We start from the raw sequence: 22,986 nt of genomic DNA, 5'->3' as shown, positions 1-22,986 counted from the left end.
TTGCTTGTACTTGTTGGTTGTATGACAGGAAGAAGAAGCGGGGCTTCAACTTCCTTCGATTCTGAACCAGAGAGGACCCTCCTTAGATTAAGGAGGGAAGCAAGGGAAAAACGTGCAATCAGTGCTAAAGAGGAGGAGGAACACTTTAAATTAAACATGGAAGGCAACATGGAAAACCAACATGAAGAAGAAGCTCATAACCATGGGGGAGGAGGTAGAGCAAATCATGTTGGAGAGGATAGAAGAGTGTTAGGCTCTTACATCAATCCAAACCCCGGCAATTGTGGAAGTAGCATTCAAAAGCCAACCATCCATGCCAACAATTTTGAACTAAAACCACAGCTCATCACCCTTCTTCAGAACAAATGTTCGTTTGGAGGAGGTGTCCAAGAAGACCCCAATCAACATCTAACCACCTTCCTGAGGATATGTGACACAGTGAAGTCTAATGGTGTTCATCCTGACACCTATAGACTGCTCTTGTTTCCATTCTCACTTAGGGACAAAGCAGCCAAGTGGCTGGAATCTTTCCCAAGGGAAAGCTTGACAACTTGGGAAGACGTGGTGAACAAATTCTTAGCAAGATTTTACCCTCCTCAACGAATCAATAGGCTGAGAGCTGAGGTCCAAACTTTCAGGCAACAAGATGGTGAGACTCTATATGAAGCATGGGAGAGGTTTAAAGACTTAACAAGGAGGTGTCCACCAGATATGTTCAATGAATGGGTGCAGTTGCACATCTTCTATGAAGGCTTGTCTTATGAATCAAAGAAGGCAGTAGACCATTCATCTGGAGGATCTTTGAACAAGAAGAAGACCATTGAAGAAGTCATAGATGTAATTGAGACTGTAGCTGAGAATGACTACTTCTATGCTTCCGAAAGAGGGAACACTAGAGGAGTGATAGAGCTAAACAATGTAGATGCTTTGCTGGCTCAGAAGAAGCTCATTACCAAGCAGCTAGATGACCTCACCAAGAAGATGGAGAGGAATCAAGTAGCAGCAATCACCACTTCATCACCAACCCAAGAAGGAGTTAATAAAGAGGCAGAGGGTAATCTTGAGCAAGCCAACTACATTGGGAATTCACCTAGACAGAACCATGATCCATACTCCAAGACATACAACCCTGGATGGAGGAACCACCCAAACTTTGGGTGGGGGAATCAGCAAGATCAAAGCCAAGACCAGAGACGTTACAACTCCAACAACAATGCAGCTCATCAATAATTCACACAGAGGACATATCAACACCCCCACAATAACACTTCTCCACACCCATATCAAAACCAAAACAACACCTCTACTCCCAATCCACCATCATTTGATGACAAGCTCTCTAAAATTGAAACCTTACTTGAAGGAATATGGCAAAAGATTCAAGAAAACAAGGTGTTCAAAGAGGAGGTGCGAGCCAATATTAAGAACCAGGGAGAGACCATCAAGAAGCTGGAATTCCAAGTGGGATGCTTAGCTGAGAAGATTCCCAAACCTACTGATGGCTTCCCAAGTGACACGGAGAAAAACCCAAGAGGAGAAGCAAAGAAAGTAAGATGGGAACATTGCAAAATGGTCACTACAAGTGATCAAGAGGCTGAAGACAAGCAAAGCAAACTTTCCGAACAACCTGAAGACAACTCAACAGAGGAGGAGGATAGAGATCACCATGAACCAGAAATCTCACAACAAGAGCTGCTGAAGCTCTATGCACCATTTTTCCAACTGCTCAATGGTGCTGTGGGGAAGAGAATATACTCAAGGTTCCTAGACTTGTTTGCATCTCTACATGTGAATATACCATTCATCAATGCCATCCAACAAATGCCTGCATTCATCAAGTATATGAAGGAACTTCTTCCCAGGAAAAGCTCAATCAAAGGAGGCCAGACTATAGTGTTGAACAAGGAATGTAGTGCCCTCATTCAACCTGAATTGCTTACAAAAAGAAAAGACCCAGGGAGTTTTCATATCCCCTGTGCCATATGGGAAACTATGTTCGATAGAGCGCTTTGCGATTTGGGGACGAGCATCAACTTACTGCCCTTATCCTTGGCGAAGAGGCTGCAGATCAATGAGATAATGCCCACAGATGTGGTCATCAGACAGGCTGACAAGACTCAAAAGCAAGCAATAGGAGTGGTGGAAAATGTGTTGCTAAAGGTTGGGAAATACTTTCTCCCAACAGACTTTGTCATCCTGGACATGGAAGAGAATCACACTCACCCAATCATATTGGGATGACCATTCCTAGCTACAGCCAGAGCACTCATAGATGTGGAGCAAGGGGAGCTAATATTGAGGATCCATGATGAACGACTCAGCTTCCATGTTTTCAAACTCTCACAAGAAACAGACCAAGAACACAAGGAACCAAGCAAAGATAATAATGAGATGTTGAAGGAGGAAGCAAGCACTGAAGCACACCCAACCTATCTGGAGACCCCTTTGGTTGATAAACAAGGGAAACAGCAACCACCACAGCTCAAGGAAAAGTTGGAGGAACCTAAACCTCTAGAGGGATGTGAAGACAACATCAAAACCCCCTTAGAGGAAGAAGTCATCAAGAGCAAGGCAATATCAAAAGACACAAGGAAGAAGGTACCAAGGATGTGGAAGAACAAAAAGATCCCTACGGAAGACTTTTCTCCAGGGGATAGAGTGATCTCAGCTTACTTCCCAAATATCCCCCCTAATCTCCCCACTGTACCATCTCAGTTACCTAAAGTCTTCACAATCAACAGAGTCCTTTCCCTGGAACATGTAGAGATCATTGATACAACCAATGGATACAAGTCCACAGCAAGAGGGGAGGACTTCAAGCATTACCAACCACCCTAATAAGGGAGAAATGTCAAGCTAGTGACGCTAAAAAAGCGCTTCATGGGAGGCAACTCATGTTTTATATGCTTTTAGAAGATAGTGAATAAGTCAATATTTATGAATTTCAACCCAACCATGATAAACACTTGGTGAAAACCTTCGTGTGCAGCATATAGTGAGGAACAAGTTTGGTGTTCAAAGCAAACCAAGATGCATGCTAGTCTTGGGAGCTTTGAACAAAAACTTTTCATCACAGTGCTCCAAACTAAGTTTGGTGTCACCCCATGGTGCCACCAAAACGCATATAAGGACCCACCAATAGTTAGTTAGTTAGTTGGAATTCATAAATAAACAATCTAATCTTTTCTTTTCTTTATTAGTTATAGCCGTAAAGGCTAAATTGTCTTTTTAAATATTATGTTTTACTTTTCTTATTTTATCTTTAGGGAAAAGAAAAGGAGCATTGATGGGGATTGATTGGACAATTAAATGTGGGAGGTTCGGCCACTTCATGAAGAGAACTACACACTTGTCTCAAGAAGGAATCGCAAGGTATGAAGAAATGAAGGATGAATTAGCACGAGAATAGAGACAAAGGGTGGAAGAGAGTCATGAATCAGTGAGGAAGGCACTTGAGGATTGGAAGCAAGCAAGATTGGCGCGGATGCGAGGAAATGCAAGAGGACACAAGGAGGACAAGCAAGGAAAAGAGCATGGATGGCCACAAGAGTAAAAGGTGGTGGAGTTCCTTCTTTACTCCATTTTTTTTCTATGCTTTAAATAAGGAAGATCTTGTATGGAATAGAACATGCTTCCATGTTAATTTGAACCTTTTCAATTCTGCACTTTAAGTTTTCTTTAACTGCATCTTTCCCTTATTTACTTGTATGCTTGTCCTTTTGAATCAAATGAAAAAGAGAATGATTGTGTTTTAAAAAGACCAGAGTGGAGTTCATGATATGGAGGTGCATTCATGAGTCTTTGTTGTGATCATAAGTTAGCTAAGTTGGTTCAACCATAAGGTGGGGATGACAACTATCTGGCCTGAATACTATACTTTGAATATACCCATGAGACTAAGTAAATAACAAGATCCTAATAAGAGAAAGGGAAAGAACAAGGAAAGTGAAAAACAAAAGAAAAAGAGTAAGCAATAAGGCTAGGCACCAATGGTTTTGACCTTGAGACATGTGTCTGTGGTGCTCCTGTGTGAGGGATCTACTTGGATGAATAAGATCTCAGGGGTGCTTTATCACTTGGTGACTTGGGTTAACTAACCCGGGATTATCGGCTGAAAGTCCACTATCAAGAGTAACCCTCACTACAAAGCACTTAGTGACCCAAAGAGGTGCTGGACACCAAGGTCTCAAGAAGGAAAATAAATGAACCAGATGCCTGTGGTGTGTATGTATGGGGGAGAGACTTGAGGGAGTAAGTCCTTAGGGGTTTCTCAACACCTAGCACCTTGAACCAACTGGTTCGGGAGTGTTGGCTAAAAGCTTATCTTAAAGAGTTGCCCCCTTACAGAGCATTTAGCTTGAAGAACACAAATAAGCCCTGGAATGACAATAAAAGGATCAATAAAAGTCTCATGGGATGTAAGCAAAGTCAGTGTTTTAGGATATAATAAAGGTCTGAAAGCCAGTAATTGAATGAACCTAAGTTGCTATGCATGAAACCACCATAAAATCAGTGACATGACTTCCACAAGAATGACTTATTTCTCTTGGCATTCGATTCATCATTCTCTTGTTCCAGTACTTGCTTAGGGACAAGCAAGCTTTAAGTTTGGTGTTGTGATGCCAAGGCATCTTGGCCAGTTTCACTGACCTTTTCTTTACTGTTTTTAAGGTAGTTTCATGCATTTCCTTAGGAAATAAGCTAGTTTTGGGTAGATATTCACTTAGACCTTGATTCAAGCATACATTGTGCATTTTACATGATTTCATGAGAATTTTGCATGAGTTTAGTGACAAATTGTATGTTGCATTACCCATGACTTGGATTAGAACTTTGATGCACTCTATTGCTTGATTTCAGGACCAAAGGAAGCAAGGAAGAACCACTTAGCAGTCACGTTAATCTAATTAACGTGGCCACTAACGTGGAATGGGAGGTAACTTGCAAAGTTAATGAGAAAAGTGATTGCCAATAACGCTCTCGAAGCCATCATTGCCCAAGTTAAGAGTCACGTTAACTAAGTTAACGTGAACTCTAACGTGAAAAAGGGACTTTGAGCCAATGTTAGTGACACTTAACATTATCACTAACGTTGGCCAATGATCATAAGTGGCCACGTTAGAGTCCACGTTAACTTAGTTAACGTGGCCTCTAACGTTAAAAGGGGGAAGGAAGCCAACGTTAGTGACATTCAACATTGTCACTAACGTTGGCCTAAGGTGCAATGTACCACGTTAACTTCCACGTTAACTTGGTTAACATGGGAGCTAACGTAAGAGGCAAGGGTGGTTGACAACGTTAGTGACACCCAACATTGTCACTAACGTTGGAAGCAACCACAAAACCCCAAGGAGCCACGTTAACTTCCACGTTAACTTAGTTAACATGGAAGCTAACGTTGATGAGTGAAAGATGAGCCAACGTTTGTGACACTCAACATTGTCACTAACGTTGGGGATGGCTAAGAATGGCCACGTTAGAAGCCACGTTAACCTAGTTAACGTGGACTCTAACGTGAGACATAGGGGCACACTGGAACGTTAGTGACAATGTTAAGTGTCACTAATGTTCTCGAAGGTTGGCAAGGCCACGTTAGAAGCCACGTTAACCTAGTTAACGTTGGCTCTAATGTGAGGCAAAGGGGTACATTGGAACGTTAGTGACATTGTTGAGTGTCACTAACGTTCTCGAACTCATACTTTCACTAAACGTTAACACCCCTAACGTCCTGAGCTAAAGTCTCTGCCCACTTCACACTTTCTCACTGCAAATAAAGCCAAGCCCAAATGAAGAAGAGAACTACTTCAAACTCAAGATCCAAAGGCCCAAGACTTGAAGAGCCAACTAGAAGCTGAGAAGAGTAATATATATAGGAGTAGCTTTGAATTATTTAGGGAGTTCTGCAAATTGGAAAACTATTCTTTGTATTTTACTTTCTCTGCTCTTCTAGTTCCATGATGTATTCTCCATCTTTGTTTTCATTTTCTAGAGCTATGAACAACTAAACCCCTTTCATTGGGTTAGGGAGCTCTATTGTAAATTGATGGATCAATACTAGTTTTCATTATTCTTCTTCTATCTTTTCTCTTGATTTTACTTGTAAGCTTTTGATCTTCATCCAATTGGGTAGTTATCTTGGAAAAGAAGCTATTCAAACTTGGATCTCTTCTGAACCTTGAAAGAGGAATGAATAGATCAAGCTAGAAATGCTTTCTCATGCTGGACCAAATTGGGTTTGGATGGATATGTGACTATAATCCTCTCAACACCTGATTTGGGAAATGCATGTGGTATAATTAGTGACCATACTTCATCTCTTCTCATGAACAATTGACCAAGGAATTGGCTATTGATCAAGATTTGAGAGATTGAATTGCAAGAAATTGTAATTCGATCAATTAAGATTGCCAATGAGATCAATGAATGCATTGATTGAGGAAGAGATGAAAATGACTTGATCCGGAGAATTGCAACATCTCCTGAGCCCAATGAACTCCCCATTTCTGATCTTACCAATTCTCTTTAATTTCTGCATTTACTTTTATGAGCAAACACCCCATTCCCATTTACAATTCTGCAATTTACTTTCAGTCATTTACTTTCAGCTCTTTAATTCTAGCATTTACTTTTTCTATCATTTACATTACCGCCATTTTATTTTCCGCAAATCTCAACCCAAATTCTGAATTCGCTCAACTAGAACATTCTTCTAATTAAAGTTGCTTGATCAATCAATCCATGTGGGATTCGACCTCACTCTATTGTGAGTTTTTACTTGACGACAAATTCAGTACACTTGCCGAAGGAAATTTGTTGAGAGACAGTTTCCACCTGCATCAATAGCTCATGAAGGCATGGAACAAGGAGTCGAGCATCGAACCCTCACTAGAAGTGTATGCACTCTAATCGCTCAGGTGTTTAAGGTTCGATCTCTCAATTCTCTACTAACCTTGCTTTCTAAGGCTTGCTTTTCTTCTACCAATCAACAAAGAATTAATGCACAGATACACATATCAAGAGGTCTTTTAAGGGTTGTAATGGGGTTAGGGTCAAGGTAGGATTGTATTTAGCCAAGTGGACTAAAATCTGAATCCTTAATTAACTTAACTTCCCACCTAACTTAGGAAAATCCATGTAATTACAACGTAGAATTTAATTGCCCATTAACGATGTTTACCACATATTCATGCATCTCAAATTTAGGTACAACTCATATGCATTGATTTCACCATTTACTTTGGGGCATTTTGTCCCCTTTTTATTTTTCTGCTCTTTTTTTTTCTTTTTCTCTCTTTTTTTCTTTTTATTTTTTTTCTTTTATTTTTCTCAATGTATACGATTAAGGTATTGAATGCATAAACATGTTCTCAACATTTTTCACATTTTCACAGAAAGTCTAACATACTCAATTCTCAAACCAAACGTTTCCAAACCCACTTTCCCCACACTTAATTCATGAACACTTTCACTAGTCTAAGCTAATCAAGGATTCAAATTAAGGACATTATTGTTTTTCGCTTAGTGTTAGTGATGTGCTAAAATAAAGAACAAAGGGGTATAATAGGCTCAACATTGGTTTGCAAAGGGTAATGAAGGGTAAGGCCGTATGGGTATGTAGACTCAGTGAAACAAAGGCCTCAATCATATAAGTGCATGCATACATCAAACAATGGAAATATAGAATTAAGCAAGACAAAGATCACAATTTTAGAGAGAAAAACACACAAAAATAAAATATATTGGTTGATAAAATGCAACCAATCAAATAGGCTCAAAATCTCACTGGTTTTGTGTGTTCGAGCTCTAAATCATGTTCCAATATAATATTTCTTCAAACAAGTTTTTTGAAAAGTTTAATTCAAATTAGTGAAATGCTATAGAAAGTTTTCTTGAAAAGGGAAATATTACTTCAACCAAGTGGTAAAATATGCACAAAATCAAACAAACATGCAAATGCAACAACTAATTTAAACATTGGTGTTGAGACAGGAAGGTACTAACCCACAGAGATCGGTATCGACCTCCCCACACTTAGAGATTGCACTGTCCTCAGTGCATGCTAAGATGTGCAAGTGGATGGGGGTTGTGGTTCCTCAGCTGGTGCTCTTTTTTTTTTTGCCGGTGGTTTGGGAGTAGCTTTCTCTCTATCCTTCTTGGTGGCCATCCTGAAAAGGGAAAAAGAAAGTAACTTTTAAAGCTAAGGGTTATAGCAAGGAAGAGAATAGGAAAGGTGGTAATCAATGCACAGTAAAAAAGAATGACATTAACACATGGTCATGACTACATGTGAAAACTCATCAATGGAAATATAGCAAGTGCATGTGATGTCAGTTAAATGCAAGGTATTTATTGGCATGGCAGCAAAGACATGAGTAGCATAGATCAAGCATTCAATGTCCAAGTTAGATTACCAAGCCTTTCAAACTAACAATATGTTTGTATGGACAATTATAAATAATTAATAAAATATAAAAAGAGTTTTGTAAAAAACAGGCATGAAAGTAGGATAACAGAAAAGTAGTGTGTGATGCCATACGGGCTTTTTCACAAACACTTAGCATGCATGGTGTTCATACCCTGACCGGGCTCCTCCAAACTCGGTCAGTTCATAAAAGGTCCGACCTCGTCCTAAAGGCTCACGCCTAAAGGTCGGACCTCGGACGAATAAAGCAAGGGAAGGCCCATCAAAAGGAACGCAGCCCAAACCTAAAGGCCGAAAAGGCCTAGCAAAGGCGGTTCCACAAAGATAGGGATAAAACTCCCGAAAGATAAGATAAGATAAGAATATCTTATCCAGGGAAGATCACGGCCAACTACTATAAATACACTGGAGCACCCAGGTATGGCATTCATTCCACATCTACACATATCTGCTTGGACCCATGCTAACTTAAGCATCGGAGTGTCATTGCAGGTACAACCACCAACCACTCTGCATATCAAGCTCGGGTCCCTGAACCCCCACCTCGGGCCTCTCCAGACGACCGAGCTACACGTTTCAGGTAACCCTCGGAACATTGGCGCCGTTGCCGGGGACCTGGAAGTCATCCCCCTACCATGGCGGACGACTCTCACAACAATGACCGCGCTGCATCTGAACAGGAGGACGAAATTGACACCGGAGAACGACCGGACAGCCCTCTATCACCACGCACTCCAGGAGGAAACAAACAGAATCGCCCAAAGACATCACTCCCAAACAAAGATCCACAAAATTCCGAAAAAGAAAAGAGCTCGGAAATTCTAGAAGCAGTCCGGGCACAACAAAACCGACTGAAACAACTCGAAGAGGACATAAAGAAACAGAAAGAAACTGAACAAGATCTGAGAAGGGAGACTCGAAAGCGCAGAGAATTAGAAGAAAAACTGCGGAAAATAGAGGCCAACCTGAAAGGCCGAACAGAACGCGGCACCACCCCCGAAGGCAACCATGATCCCTTCACGCAAGAGATCATGAAGGAAAAGGTACCGCGAAACTTCAAACCACCCGATATGGATCCCTATGACGGCACCACCGATCCAAGCCACCACCTCAGCAACTTCAGAAGCAGAATGTACCTAGTCGACGCCTCCGACGCGATTCGGTGCAAAGCCTTCCCCACCACTCTCACCAAGTCAGCCATGAAGTGGTTCGACAACCTGCCACCAAGATCAATCACCAGCTTCGAAGACCTAACCAAAAAATTCCTAACAAGGTTCTCTATTCAAAAGGACAAGACAAAACATGCCCCCAGTCTACTCGGGATCAAACAAGGCAACCAAGAAACTCTCCGAGAATACATGGAGCGATTCAACAAAGCCTGCCTGGACATACAACACTTGCCCACTGAAGCAGCCATCATGGGACTAGCAAACGGCCTAAAAGAGGGACCGTTTAGCCAATCCCTATCCAAACGATACCCGACCTCCCTATACGAGGTGCAGGAGCGAGCAGAAAAATACATCAACATGGAGGAAACCTCCCAGCTAAGAGACTCTTCTAGGAAAGAATCAACCTACTCACTCCGAGATCGGGATCGGGAATAGAAGAAGAAAGAAGACCCCAACTCGGACAAGCCACGGAAGTACCACAACTACACCCCCCTCCGAGTCTCCCTGGTAGACGTCTACAGAGAAGTATGCCACACCGAAAAGATCCCACCGCCCCGACCGCTAAAACACAAGAGAGCGGGAAGAGATCGGTCCGAATACTGTGAATATCACAAGCTCTACGGTCATTCTACTAACGACTGCTACGACCTAAAAAATGTTATAGAAAAGCTGGCCAGAGAAGGAAAACTCGACAGATACATAGCAGAGAAAGGAGAAGAGACCAGGAAGAGAAGGCGGGGAGATAACGAAGGTCGGGCCGAACAAACCCCGCGAACCCCTGAAAGACACGTTCACATGATAAATGGAGGTTTTGCAGGCGGAGGAACATCCAGATCCTCGCGAAAAAGACACCTCAAAGAAGTCTATCATGTCCGAGAAGACAGTCCCCTGTCCGAGTTACCTACTATCTCATTTACCCGAGAAGATGCTCAAGGGATAATTCCCGGGCACGACGATCCAATGGTAGTCACCATTATCCTAGCAAACGCCAACTTACATCGAACCCTGATTGACCAGGGAAGCTCAGTAGATATCCTGTTCAAAACGGCATTCGACAAGCTCGGACTTGAAGAAAAAGAACTAAAGGCCTATCCCACCGACCTATTTGGGCTAGGGGATACCCCGATCCATCCCTTAGGATACATCCCGCTACACACTACCTTTGGAAGAGGCGAGCAATCTAAAACATTAAGCATCGACTACATTATAGTCGACGTCACTTCGGCATACAATGCCCTCATTGGGCGACCAACCCTAAACAGACTGGCAGCTATAGTCTCGACCCCATACCTCTGTATGAAGTTCCCTACCGCAAAAGGAATCGCTACCCTAAAAGGCGACCAAAAACTAGCGCGGCGATGCTACAACGAAAGCCTGAGCCTAAAAGGGAAGGAGGTCAGCACGATAGAACTCGGACGAGTGCAGTCCCGAGAAGATCCTCGACCACAACCAGAGGGAGAGACCGAAAAAGTCCAGATTGGGAACACACCTGAAAAAATAACAAACATAGGAGCGAACCTCAAAACGGGCCTAAAAGAGGAACTCATAACCCTCTTAAAGGAGAATTCCGACCTCTTCGCCTGGAAAGCCTCCGACATGCCAGGCATAAGCCCCGACCTGATGTGCCATAAGCTATCAGTTTACCCGGGATCCCGACCTGTCCAACAAAGACGCCGGAAGCTCGGACCCGAGCGCATGCAAGCAATAGAAGAACAAGTACAAGCACTACTAGATGCAGGGTTCATTAAGGAAGTAAAATACCCCCTATGGCTCGCAAACGTGGTCCTGGTAAAAAAGCCCAACGGAAAATGGAGGATGTGCGTCAATTACACAGACCTCAACAAAGCCTGCCCCAAAGACCCATATCCACTACCAAACATCGACGCCTTAGTAGACGCAGCCTCAGGCTACAGATATCTCTCCTTCATGGACGCATACTCGGGATACAATCAAATCCCGATGTACGGACCCGACCAAGAAAAGACATCGTTCATAACCCCAAGGGCAAATTACTGCTACGTAGTAATGCCCTTCGGGCTGAAGAACGCAGGGGCAACCTACCAGAGGCTAATGAACAAAGTGTTCTCAGAGCACATCGGACTACAGCTAGAGGTGTACGTCGACGACATGCTGGTAAAGACACAAGAAGACAGAAACTTGCTGACCGACCTCACCAGCGTCTTCGGCACCCTCAGAAAACACAACATGAGACTTAACCCGACAAAGTGCACCTTCGCCGCAGAAGCCGGAAAGTTCTTAGGCTTCATGCTGACTCAAAGGGGCATCGAAGCGAACCCGGACAAATGCCAAGCGATACTCAATATGAAGAGCCCGACGTGTGTCAAAGAAGTACAACAACTAAATGGAAGGCTAGCCGCCCTATCAAGATTCTTGGCAGGATCAGCAATAAAGTCACTACCTCTCTACTCACTCCTAAAGAAAGGGAAACCCTTCTCATGGACCCCGGAGTGCGAAAAAGCCTTTCAAGAATTCAAGGAATTCCTCGGGCAGCCACCAATCCTAACCCGACCTTTAAAAGGAGAAGAACTCGTACTATACCTCTCGGTTGGACATCGAGCAGTCGCTTCAGCATTAATACGAGAAAATGACCAAGGACAACACCCCATATACTTTGTAAGCAAGGCACTACAAGGGGCAATTAAACTATCAGAAGATAGAAAAATTCGCCTACGCCCTAGTATTTACAGCTCGGAGGCTCCGTCCCTACTTTCAAGCCCACACCAACAAAGTCCGGACAAACCAACCCATGAGACACATCCTCCAAAAAACAGACCTGGCAGGACGAATACTGCAATGGGCGGTGGAACTGTCCGAGTTCGACCTCCACTATGAAACCCGGACTGCCATAAAATCTCAGTATCTAGCCGACTTCATCGCAGAATACACTGAGACCCCTGGAACCCCACTCTCATGGAACCTGTATGTCGACGGGTCCTCAAACAAAACTGGAAGCGGAGCGGGGTTATACTCGAAAGCGACCAAGGAACGCAGATAGAACTATCCCTAAAATTCGAGTTTCAGGCCTCGAACAACCAAGCCGAATACGAGGCCCTACTAGCAGGGCTAAGGCTAGCCGAAGAGGTCGGAGCCCAGAAAATCACGATCTTCAGCGACTCCCAGGTCATCACATCACAAGTAAATGGAAGCTACCAGGCCAAAGACCCAACTATGAAAAAATACCTGGACCAAACACAGGCACAATTACGCCACTTTCCAGAGATACAGATCCAGCACATACCTCGGGAACAAAACGCCCGGGCAGACGCCCTCTCAAAGCTTGCCAGCACCAAGCCCGGAGGCAACAACAGAAGTCTCCTCCAGGAAACCTTACAGTCTCCCTCCTTGCTAAGAGAGGAAGAAACGCTAAATATATCCGACCAACAGCAAGGATGGATGACCCCCATACTCAGCTACCTGAAGTCGGGAACTCTCCCCGCCGAAAGAAAAGAAGCTAAAAGACTCACGAAAGACGCCCAGAATTATACACTAATTCACGACGTATTATACAGAAGAGGATTCGCAAACCCCCTCCTTAGGTGCGTCCCGACCTCAGAAACAAAGAGCGTCCTCGAAGAAGTCCACGGAGGCATGTGCGGGAACCACCTCGGAGCTCGGGCATTATCCAAGAAAGTAGTCCGAGCCGGGTTCTACTGGCCAACTTTGCAAAGAGACGCAACGGAGTTTGTGAAAATATGCCCCCTGCCAAAAACACGCCAATTTCCACAAAGCACCACCCGAAGACCTTATCAGCATCACCGCACCATGGCCCTTCGCAAAATGGGGACTTGACCTACTCGGCCCGTTCCCCCAAGGACCGGGGCAAGTCAAATACCTCATAGTAGGGGTCGACTACTTCACAAAGTGGATCGAAGCTGAACCCTTAGCCACCATTACGGCTCAGAAAAGCCGCAAATTCCTATACAAAAACATTGTCACAAGGTTCGGAGTCCCCTACTCCATTACAACAGACAATGGAACACAGTTCACGGACACAAGTTTTCAGAACTTGGTGGCCGAACTAAAAATCAAATAGCAATTCACCTCAGTCGAGCACCCACAAGCCAACGGACAAGCAGAGGCCGCAAATAAAGTCATCCTGGCCGGGTTAAAACGAAGACTCCAAGAGGCCAAAGGAGCATGGGCCGAGGAGCTCCGCCAGGTGTTATGGGCATATCGGACAACTCCACACTCTACAACGGGAGAATCGCCATTCCGACTAGCTTACGGGATGGAGGCAATGATTCCTATCGAAATAGATGAAGGGTCGCCCAGAGTCATCTTCTACAACGAAGAAGGTAACCCGCAGGCACAAAAGGAAGAACTCGACCTCCTCCCCGAGGTCCGAGAAAGAGCCCGGGTCCGAGAAGAAGCCTTAAAACGGCGAACGGCCCTCAGATACAATCAGAAAGTAATAAAACGAAGCTTCTCCACTCACGACCTAATCCTAATCCGAAATGACATCGGAACACAAAAGTCGGGAGAAGGAAAGCTAGCTGCAAATTGGAAAGGACCCTACAAAGTAACAGAAGTCTTAGGAACAGGCTATTACAAGATATCCGACCTAGAAGGCAATGAGCTACCCAGGGCCTGGCACGCCTGTAATCTAAGACGGTACTACAGCTAGAAAAATTTGACCCGAGGTGTACTCTTTTTCCCTACAAGGGTTTTTTAATGAGACACCCGGTCAAGTAAGGCACCCGACCTAGTCAAGGGTAAACACTCTATAAATATTCTTTCTTTTTTAATACTAATCAAATTTTTCTATTTTCTTTTGTTCTTCCTCGTGATGAAACAAATCCTGAAAAAGTACCCCGCCAAGGCGCATTAATTTATGCTCGACAAAACGCAAAAAATCATTGCCGAGAGACCACACAAGGTCGGCAAAGATAAAAGCGACGAGGTTCAAATTAATGTGAGAAGTTATAAAGTAACTCTGAAAAAGGCTCAAAAAGCCAAATAAAAAGAGATTACAAAAATAACTTAAAAGGCCGACCAATGACAAGGTCGGACCCAACAAAGGGTGTACTCGACCGCCCAACCCGAGGTCCGAGAAAAAGCCCGGACCCGAGAAGGAAGCCTTAAAACGGCGAAAACAAAGATTTCAAAAACGCTGACTAAAAAGTTGCTATACAGAAAGCAACTAAAAAGTACAAGCGAAAAAACGAAATCAAAAGGAAAAAACAAAAGTTTTCAAGAAAAAAGCGCTAGCTAAAAGGTTGTTATCCAAAAACAACTAAAAAGCATAAAAGCGGAGCAAAAAGTCAAAACGCGAACAAAAAACACCGCACAATAAGCTAAAAAGTTACTACAAGTAGCTAAAAGCAAAAAGAGTGTCCAAAGCATTCACAGAAACCATCCAAAAAACAAAAGAGCCCACAGGCCGGGCAAAAAACCAAAAGATAAAAGGATTACAGAGAATCAAAGATCCTTTCCGGACGCCACATCAACAGAAGGCTGCGGGAGAAACATAGAAATTGGGACAGCATCGACGGCACCGTCATCTCGATTTAAAACCTCCACACCAGATCCATCCCCGGCCAAAGGTGAAGTCGGGTTCACAACCGGAACTTTGGGGTCGGACACCGAAACTTTGGGGTCGGACACTGGAACCTCATCCTCGTTGGGAGCAGGAACAATCTTTCCCTCCACAACAACGTTATCCGTACTGAATAAACTCAGATCCAGGTCAGGGGCCAGAACCCGGACCTGAGCCTTCAAATTTTCATACATAGCATCCATACCCTTAGCCACATGCCCTTCTAGCTCCTAAAAATCATCCTGAGCAGATTGCAACTTCTCCTTTGTCTCCACAAGCTCGGCAAGTGCCCGAGTATAATTCTCCTTCGCCGCCTTCGCCATCTCCTCGGACGAACTCGCCGCCGCCACAGCCGCGGTAGCTTTAGCTTTCTCCTTCTCCAAAGACTCCTCCAGCTCAGCAATCCTAGCAGCCTTCAGTTTACTAATTCTCTCAAACTCAGACTGAGCTTTCTCAAGACGGGAACTGGTCGCACTAATAGGGGATTTCTTGAACTCCCGGGCAATAGCGGCATGAAGACTAGCCATCCGGACACAGCTCCGCGCCATATACTGAAAATGGTGCTCCATAGACACATCATCAGTAGAAATAAAAGTCTGAGGGAGAATATGCTGTTCAACCCAACCAAGAGCATCGAAATCCTTGTCATTAAAACCCGCAGGCTCTTGAGAGGTCTTCTGTTTCTTGGGAGGAGGACCCGAGGACGAAGGAGGAGAAGAGGTAGCAGGTCCAGAGGTCGGAGGATCTTGATTTATAGCTCGGAACTGGGGAGTCAGAATAGTCTTTGACCGAGTAGTGACACCCACAGTAGTCTTCTCCGGAGAAGATCGGGCAGAAGCCCCCCCAGCCTCGATATTCCGAGCAGCCACAGACTTCTTCGTCCGACGAAGGTACTTCATGGAATCCGCCTGAGAAGACATCTCTGCAGAAATAAAAGAAAAGGATTACCATAACAGAAATTCCACCAAAACAAGCAAAGCCAAAAAAAACTAAAAAAGATGAATCTCGGAGAGGTCGGGAACTACCTAACTCGGAACGGAGAAGGCTTGGATCTCCCAACATTTTCTTCGTGTCCAAGTGAGGTGCCCGACCCCATAAACTGCTTACCACACCCACAAAAGCCTGCTCCACCTCATCTAGACTCTCAAAAGTATACTTAGTAGACACTACATTCTCCTGCCAACAAAGAGGAAAAGAAGGCTCCCCACTCTCATCTAGAAAGAAAGGTCGGACATCTCCAGTAGCCCGGACCTTGAAATAAAAGTTCTTAAAATCATGAAAAGACTCATCATACAGGGTACAAAACTTCCTTCCCTGGTTAGCCCTAAAAGAGACCCAAGATACCTTCCCTCCACCCGACCCCGGCTTCGTCAACACAAACAAATAAGAAAAAAGAGAAATAGAGGGAGCAACGCCCAAAAACTGACACAAAAGTTGAAACAGCTTTAAAAACGCCCAGGAATTTGGATGGAGCTGCGTAGGGGCAAGATTACAAGACCATAACACCTCAGACTCCAGGTCGGTAAAGGGAAGTCGGACACCCAGCTTAGAGAAAAAACAATCATAAGCATAAAAAAAGAGCTTTTCGGAACTATCTAGGGGCGGAAAGCACACTCTCTCCTTGGAATCCGGGGCCACTAGTTCATAATCCCTCTCAGACTCTCTATTTTCACATATGCTACAGTGCCTACGGAACCTAGCTAAATACTCAGAATCTACCACAGAAGGGACTCTTAGAGGAAGAGGGTCTACCCAACCAAGACCACATGGAATCTTAGTCGACATCGCTTGAAAAACCTTTCGAGACATAAAATTCTTACCTACAAAGAAGAACACAACAACAGGCAAAATCACGTAAAGAAGACAGCGAAAACCCATTCAGCAAAGCAAAGAAACAAAAAACCTCCACGAAAAAAAATGCGGCAACCCGGAACTAAAAAATACCAGAGAACAAAAAGAGCCCCCCCACATACAAACAACAAAGCAATGGCGGCGCCTCTTTTCGGGGCAACCCAGGCATAAAAGAAAAAGAAACAAACAAGAGCCACACAAAGAAACAGAAGCATATGTGCACAAGAAAAGAGAAACATGGGAACAAACCTGGAAGAAAGAAACGAAGACGACGAGCTCCGGAGCAAGAAGAACGAAATGACGACACAGAAGAAACTCCAGAAAGACACACGGAGAGATTCGGGGAAGCAGAAGTAAAAAGAGAGAAGAAGCAGTGCTCGAAAAAGATAAAGAGAAACAAAAACGCAGAGAAAGAGGAAAAGGGGCAAATAAATAAAGCCTTCACAGAGCCCGAACAGAAATCGAGGAAAAACGGTAAAATGCAATAAATGCAGGAAACGGCCATTTTTGAAATTTGAAAAACTGCTATGCCCGAGCTCGACCTCCCCGAAAAGGACGAACTCGGGCAGGGGCACTGTTCATACCCTGACCGGGCTCCTCCAAACTCGGTCAGTTCATAAAAGGTCCGACCTCGTCCTAAAGGCTCACGCCTAAAGGTCGGACCTCGGACGAATAAAGCAAGGGAAGGCCCATCAAAAGGAACGCAGCCCAAACCTAAAGGCCGAAAAGGCCTAGCAAAGGCGGTTCCACAAAGATAGGGATAAAACTCCCGAAAGATAAGATAAGATAAGAATATCTTATCCAGGGAAGATCACGGCCAACTACTATAAATACACTGGAGCACCCAGGTATGGCATTCATTCCACATCTACACATATCTGCTTGGACCCATGCTAACTTAAGCATCGGAGTGTCATTGCAGGTACAACCACCAACCACTCTGCATATCAAGCTCGGGTCCCTGAACCCCCACCTCGGGCCTCTCCAGACGACCGAGCTACACGTTTCAGGTAACCCTCGGAACACATGGTAAATAAGTTATTGAAAGTATTAAATTGAACATGCAAGCAACCCTATAAAAAGTAATATATAATTGTCAAATAATTCCTTAATAATCCACAAGCAAAATAATGACCCAAATAAATTTCCAACACCAATTGAAAGAAAAAGAAAGAAAAAGAAAAAGAAGGGAAAGAAAAGATTTAGATTTGGGGAAGAAAAAGATAAGATATTTAGCTGATTTGGATAAGCTGTGCGGCGCAGGCGACGCAGACGCGTGAGTGACGCGGTTGTGTGGTATGCGATATTTGTCAGGTGACACGGACGCGTGGGTCACGTGATCGCGTGGTGTTATTTGTGCTATTAGCGCGAGGGCAGCCTTACGGACGCACAACTCTCTGTTTTAAATGCATTTTGCCAAAAATTTGGGTGACGCGTTCGCATGGGTGACGCGATCGCGTGAATGGCCTTTCTTTTAAACTGACGTGGACGCGTGGGGGACGCGTTCGCGTGGTAGGGCTGCCATACACCCTTTTTACGTCGATTTTTAGGGCACGCGTTTGTGTGGGCGACGCAGACGCGTGGGAGGCATTTTTCCCACATGACGCGGACGCGTCAACGACGCGGTCGCGTGGGTCAAATTGTGCCAAAGGCACGCCTCCAGCCACGCTCTCGCGTGACTCTCTGCTTCTGTTTTTCCTTGTGTCTAATGCACGAATGACGCGGACGCGTCAGCGATGCTAGCGCGTCGCGTGCATTTTTATTTTTGTAGTATGCAGAATGCAATGCTTAATATGAATGCTATGTATGATTCTAGGTTCAATCAAAACTCAAGAGCAAACAAAACAGACGAAAACAAAACTGAAAAAGGAACGATCATACCATGGTGGGTTATCTCCCACCTAGCACTTTTAGTTAAAGTCCTTAAGTTGGACATTTGGTGAGCTCCCTGTTATGGTGACTTATGCTTGTACTGATCCAGGAATCCCCACCAATGTTTTTACTTCCAATAGCCTCCGGGATCCAAAACTAGGCGCAGGCAGCCTTCAAGCAAGTAAAAACAAGTGACAAGGCACCACGAGTGTTGATTGTTGGAATGAATTCCGGGGTCCCAAACCTTGATTTTGCACCCGTCTTTGTGTAGATCATAATGATTCCATCCGGGTGGCATGCAATTGACATTCTCACTACCGTTTCCAAACAACTTCCAAGACCCATTCAATTGAGCTTCACACCAAACCTTGCATTTCAACTTGGAGCATACAACCATGTTGAACCTTGCTGGACAACTCCAACCACTAACCATCTTCTTCTTGCTCGTAATGCCACAAAGAGCTCTAAGTTGACCATCCGTCTCTAGAAGCCCATATTCAAGTGGGAAAGTAAAGGTTAAGGAAGAGAATTTTACCCACTTGAATGTTGTATTGGACGGTAATGGCTTTGGGAGAGGTGTTTCTAAGGATCTTGCAAGCTCCACTCCCTTGTGCTCTTCTTTGACAACTTCCACCTCTTTGCAATCTTCTGCAATATCAACCTCTTCCTCTTGGTAGATTTCTTCCAATTCAATTTCTTTTTCATTGTTCACCAAGGACATGGGAGGTTGTGCTTATTCTTCTTTTATCTCTATGTCAAGTCCAATGGGAGAGGATTCAAATGTAGATAAGAATTCATCAATGACCGATTCCATCTCTTGATCATCCCTTTCAAAGTCTTCAATCATGAGATGCCTTGGAGGTTGCACACCCTCCTCAACATCAATTTCAAACGTCTTCGAAAGAGGCTCTATAGCTTGACGTTCCCACGGAGGTTCAGCATCTCCTAAGTCTTCAACCACTTCTTCCTCTTCAATGGTAGGCGTAACTTCTTCCAATTGTTCCAATACAAAATCGTGTTGCTCACTGTCCACCGGAGTTTCTAACTTCTCCTTCATGCCACGTTCTTCAGTAGATTCTCCACATGAAACCATGGGGGTTCCTTGAATGTCCGAACGTCGGGAAGGTAATCGATTTATTGCTTGATCTAGTTGTTTAAGTATAAAATCGTACTCCTCCTTGGTGGTTTCTTTTCTATGACAACTCCCTTTAACCACTCTCTCCTCTGCAAAGGTCTCTTCTACCTTCACCTTTAGTGCCTCCTCTAGCTCCTTATGAAGTATGGGATAATATTGCGCTTGGATTGATGGATGTGGGTGCTCTTCTATGGATGGTGGTGATGGGATGGAGAGATCATTTTGTGGTTGAGATGGAAGTTTACTGGAGCTTGAGGGTTGAACATTGGAGGTGGAGGGTTGGTCCATGCAAGATATAAGATTTTGGAGTTTAGAGGTGAGACTAATGAGAGAGGTAAGTGTGCTCTCCATGGAGGTTTGGGGTGGATAGGAGGGTTTATTTTTTTGGAAAATAGGTTCATAATACGGAGGTGGTTCTTTTTGATAAGGATATGGACATGGTGAACGTTGAGGTGGTGGTTCTAGGTATGGTTCATTTGGTGGTTGGTGTGGTGGATAGGGATTAGGGTCATATGGAGGTGAGTGGTGGTAAGGGGCATGTGAGTATGGTGGTCCAAAGTCATGTTGAGGAGGGGGTTCATAGGCATATAGTGGTAGTTGTTGATAATCAAAAAAGTGCTCACCATAGCAATTGCCTTGATATGCATCACAGAATGGTTGTTGATAGCCCATTGGAGGTGGTTGTTGCCATGAGGGTTGATCAAATCCTTGTGGCTCCTCCCATTTTCGATTGTTCCATCCTTGATGTAAGTTGTCATTATAATCTCCACTTCCTGCAACATAATTGTAACCAGACTCATAGCCAAAGGGGTGAGAGTTCATAGTAGTAAGAGAAAATAGAAACCAAAACTAACAAAAAGAAAATATTTTGAAAAAGATATGATTTTTGAAAAAAAGATCAGATAAGATAAAAATTTAAAAAATATTTACAATAACCAATAATAAGGCACACGTTTGCAATTCCTCGGCAACGGTGCCATTTTGAAGATCGGACTTCCTATCGGTAAAGAAATATAAAAATATATAATCGTGTTGTAAGTATAGCTTCTAAACCAATAGAAAATCCTTTCGTACAAACGTTTGGTTGTCGCAAGTAACAAAACCCAATAAATTTATAAACCGAAGTATTCAAACCTCGGGTCGTCTTCTCAAGGAATTGCAGGGAAGTGTGATTTATTATTGGTTATGGAAAACAGTATTTTTGGGTTTTTGAAAAAGGTTTGAACAAGAGAAATAAATTGCAGGGATTAATAAATTAATAACTAATAAGACTCTTGGCAAGGTATGAAAACTGGAAGTCCTATTGACGTGGCGGAAATTGGCGAGTTAAGAATTTATTAATAGAAATACTTTGCAAGTACAGTCCTTAACCAGCCAAAAATCCGCTTATCAATTTAAAAAGGTTGTCACAAGATTGAAATTAAAATACTGGGAGTATGAATCCCAGGTCGTCTCCTAACGAATTGCAGAGAAATGTGCTATTTTATCAATTAGGTCTTTTCAAAAATGGTTGAGTTGATAATAGGAAATTAAATTAGAGAGTTTAATTAATCTTAAATAAAAGCCTTGACTGGGAGTAGATTAGTTGGAAGCCCTATTTTTATTGAAGTACTCTCAAGATTAATTAATAATTGGAAGTAGCTCTGCTTAGTTATCCCTTACTAGGTAAAGAAAAGTCAAGCAAGTTGGAAAGCTGTTTCAATCACAAGTCCTAGTCCTCTCCTTTGGGGAGAACTAGTGTCAATGATTAGAGGTTGATCCAACAATAATTCCAATTATAATTTCTCTCTTGAGTGATTTAACTCAAGGGTTCCTTTCAATCATCTCCCAATCAAGTTATGGAACTATTCACTCATTATAATTATAAACTTCACAGAATTAATGGGAAAAATAAAAGAAGACATGATGAATAATAATGAAAGTGATTAATTGAAAATAAAAGTAGTCTGTATTAATAATTCATGAAAATAATCCAATGTCAACTCTAGGGGAATTAAGAATATGGAAGAATAAATGAAAAGTAAATAACAGACTATAGTAACTGGTACCGGAGGTAGACTCTTCTCAAAAGCTAAAAACAAAACTTTCAAAATCCTAACTATGAATGTTCAAGTGAGTAAAACCTAGGGGAGGAGCAATTTCAGATCTAGAAACTAAAAATTATGCGGAATGAATGTTGTCTTCTGTCTCTGCATATTCCCTAGCTCTAATATGTGTTTCTGGGCCGAAAACTGGGTTGAAATCCGGCCCAAAAACTCTGCCAGCAACTTCTGAAATTCTGCAGATCACGCACGTCACGTGACCGTGTCGTCCACGCGTTCGCGTCACTCGGCGTTTCTCATACCACGCGTGCACGTCGTCCACGCATTCGCGTCGTTCATGCAGCTTCCAATCCACGCGGTTGCGTCAGGCACGTGAGCTCGTCACTGTTATTTCTTCTATCTCGCGCGGTTGCGTCAGCCATGCGACCGCGTGATTTCTCGCAGGTTATCTCCTCAATTCTTTGTGTTCCTTCCATTTTTGCATGCTTCCTTTCTAATCTCCAACTCATTCATGCTATATAAAGCCTGAAACACTTAACATACAGATCACGACATCGAATGGAATAAAGGAGAATTAAAATACCTAATTAAAAGTCTCTAGGAAGTAACTTTTCAATCATGTAATAATTTTAGGAAGGAAATATAAATGCATGCTAATTATATGAACAAGTGTGTAAAGATCATGATAAAACCACACAATTAAACACATTATAAACCATAAAATAGTTATCCTTATCAATGGTGATGAGAATTATATTTTTGCTCATACTCAGTTAACCTCTAACTATGAAGGTAAGTCAAGTGGACAAATCAATTTAACACCTAAAGCCCTAGTCAACTCCTAAAAAAAGACTAGAGTTATAGGAATCTAAATCAATCAGCAAAGATAACAATTATCAATCACGATTAGTTTGACAACTCAAATGTTACCAATTAAT

At 43.2% G+C, this 22,986-nt stretch overlaps 1 non-coding gene across 1 annotated transcript; it reads right to left on the bottom strand.

Annotated features, from left to right (window-relative positions):
- Window positions 1-609: 609 nt before the first annotated feature.
- Window positions 610-716, bottom strand: LOC130948049 (small nucleolar RNA R71). The gene has a single exon (XR_009072910.1). It is a non-coding gene; the product is annotated as a small nucleolar RNA R71 (small nucleolar RNA).
- Between the last annotated feature and the right edge of the window lie 22,270 nt (window positions 717-22,986).

The sequence above is a fragment of the Arachis stenosperma genome, chromosome 1 (assembly GCF_014773155.1).
Source record: "Arachis stenosperma cultivar V10309 chromosome 1, arast.V10309.gnm1.PFL2, whole genome shotgun sequence".
NCBI lineage: Eukaryota > Viridiplantae > Streptophyta > Magnoliopsida > Fabales > Fabaceae > Arachis > Arachis stenosperma.
Note: the sequence above shows the minus strand (reverse complement) of the source record. Positions and strands in the feature narration are given on the sequence as shown.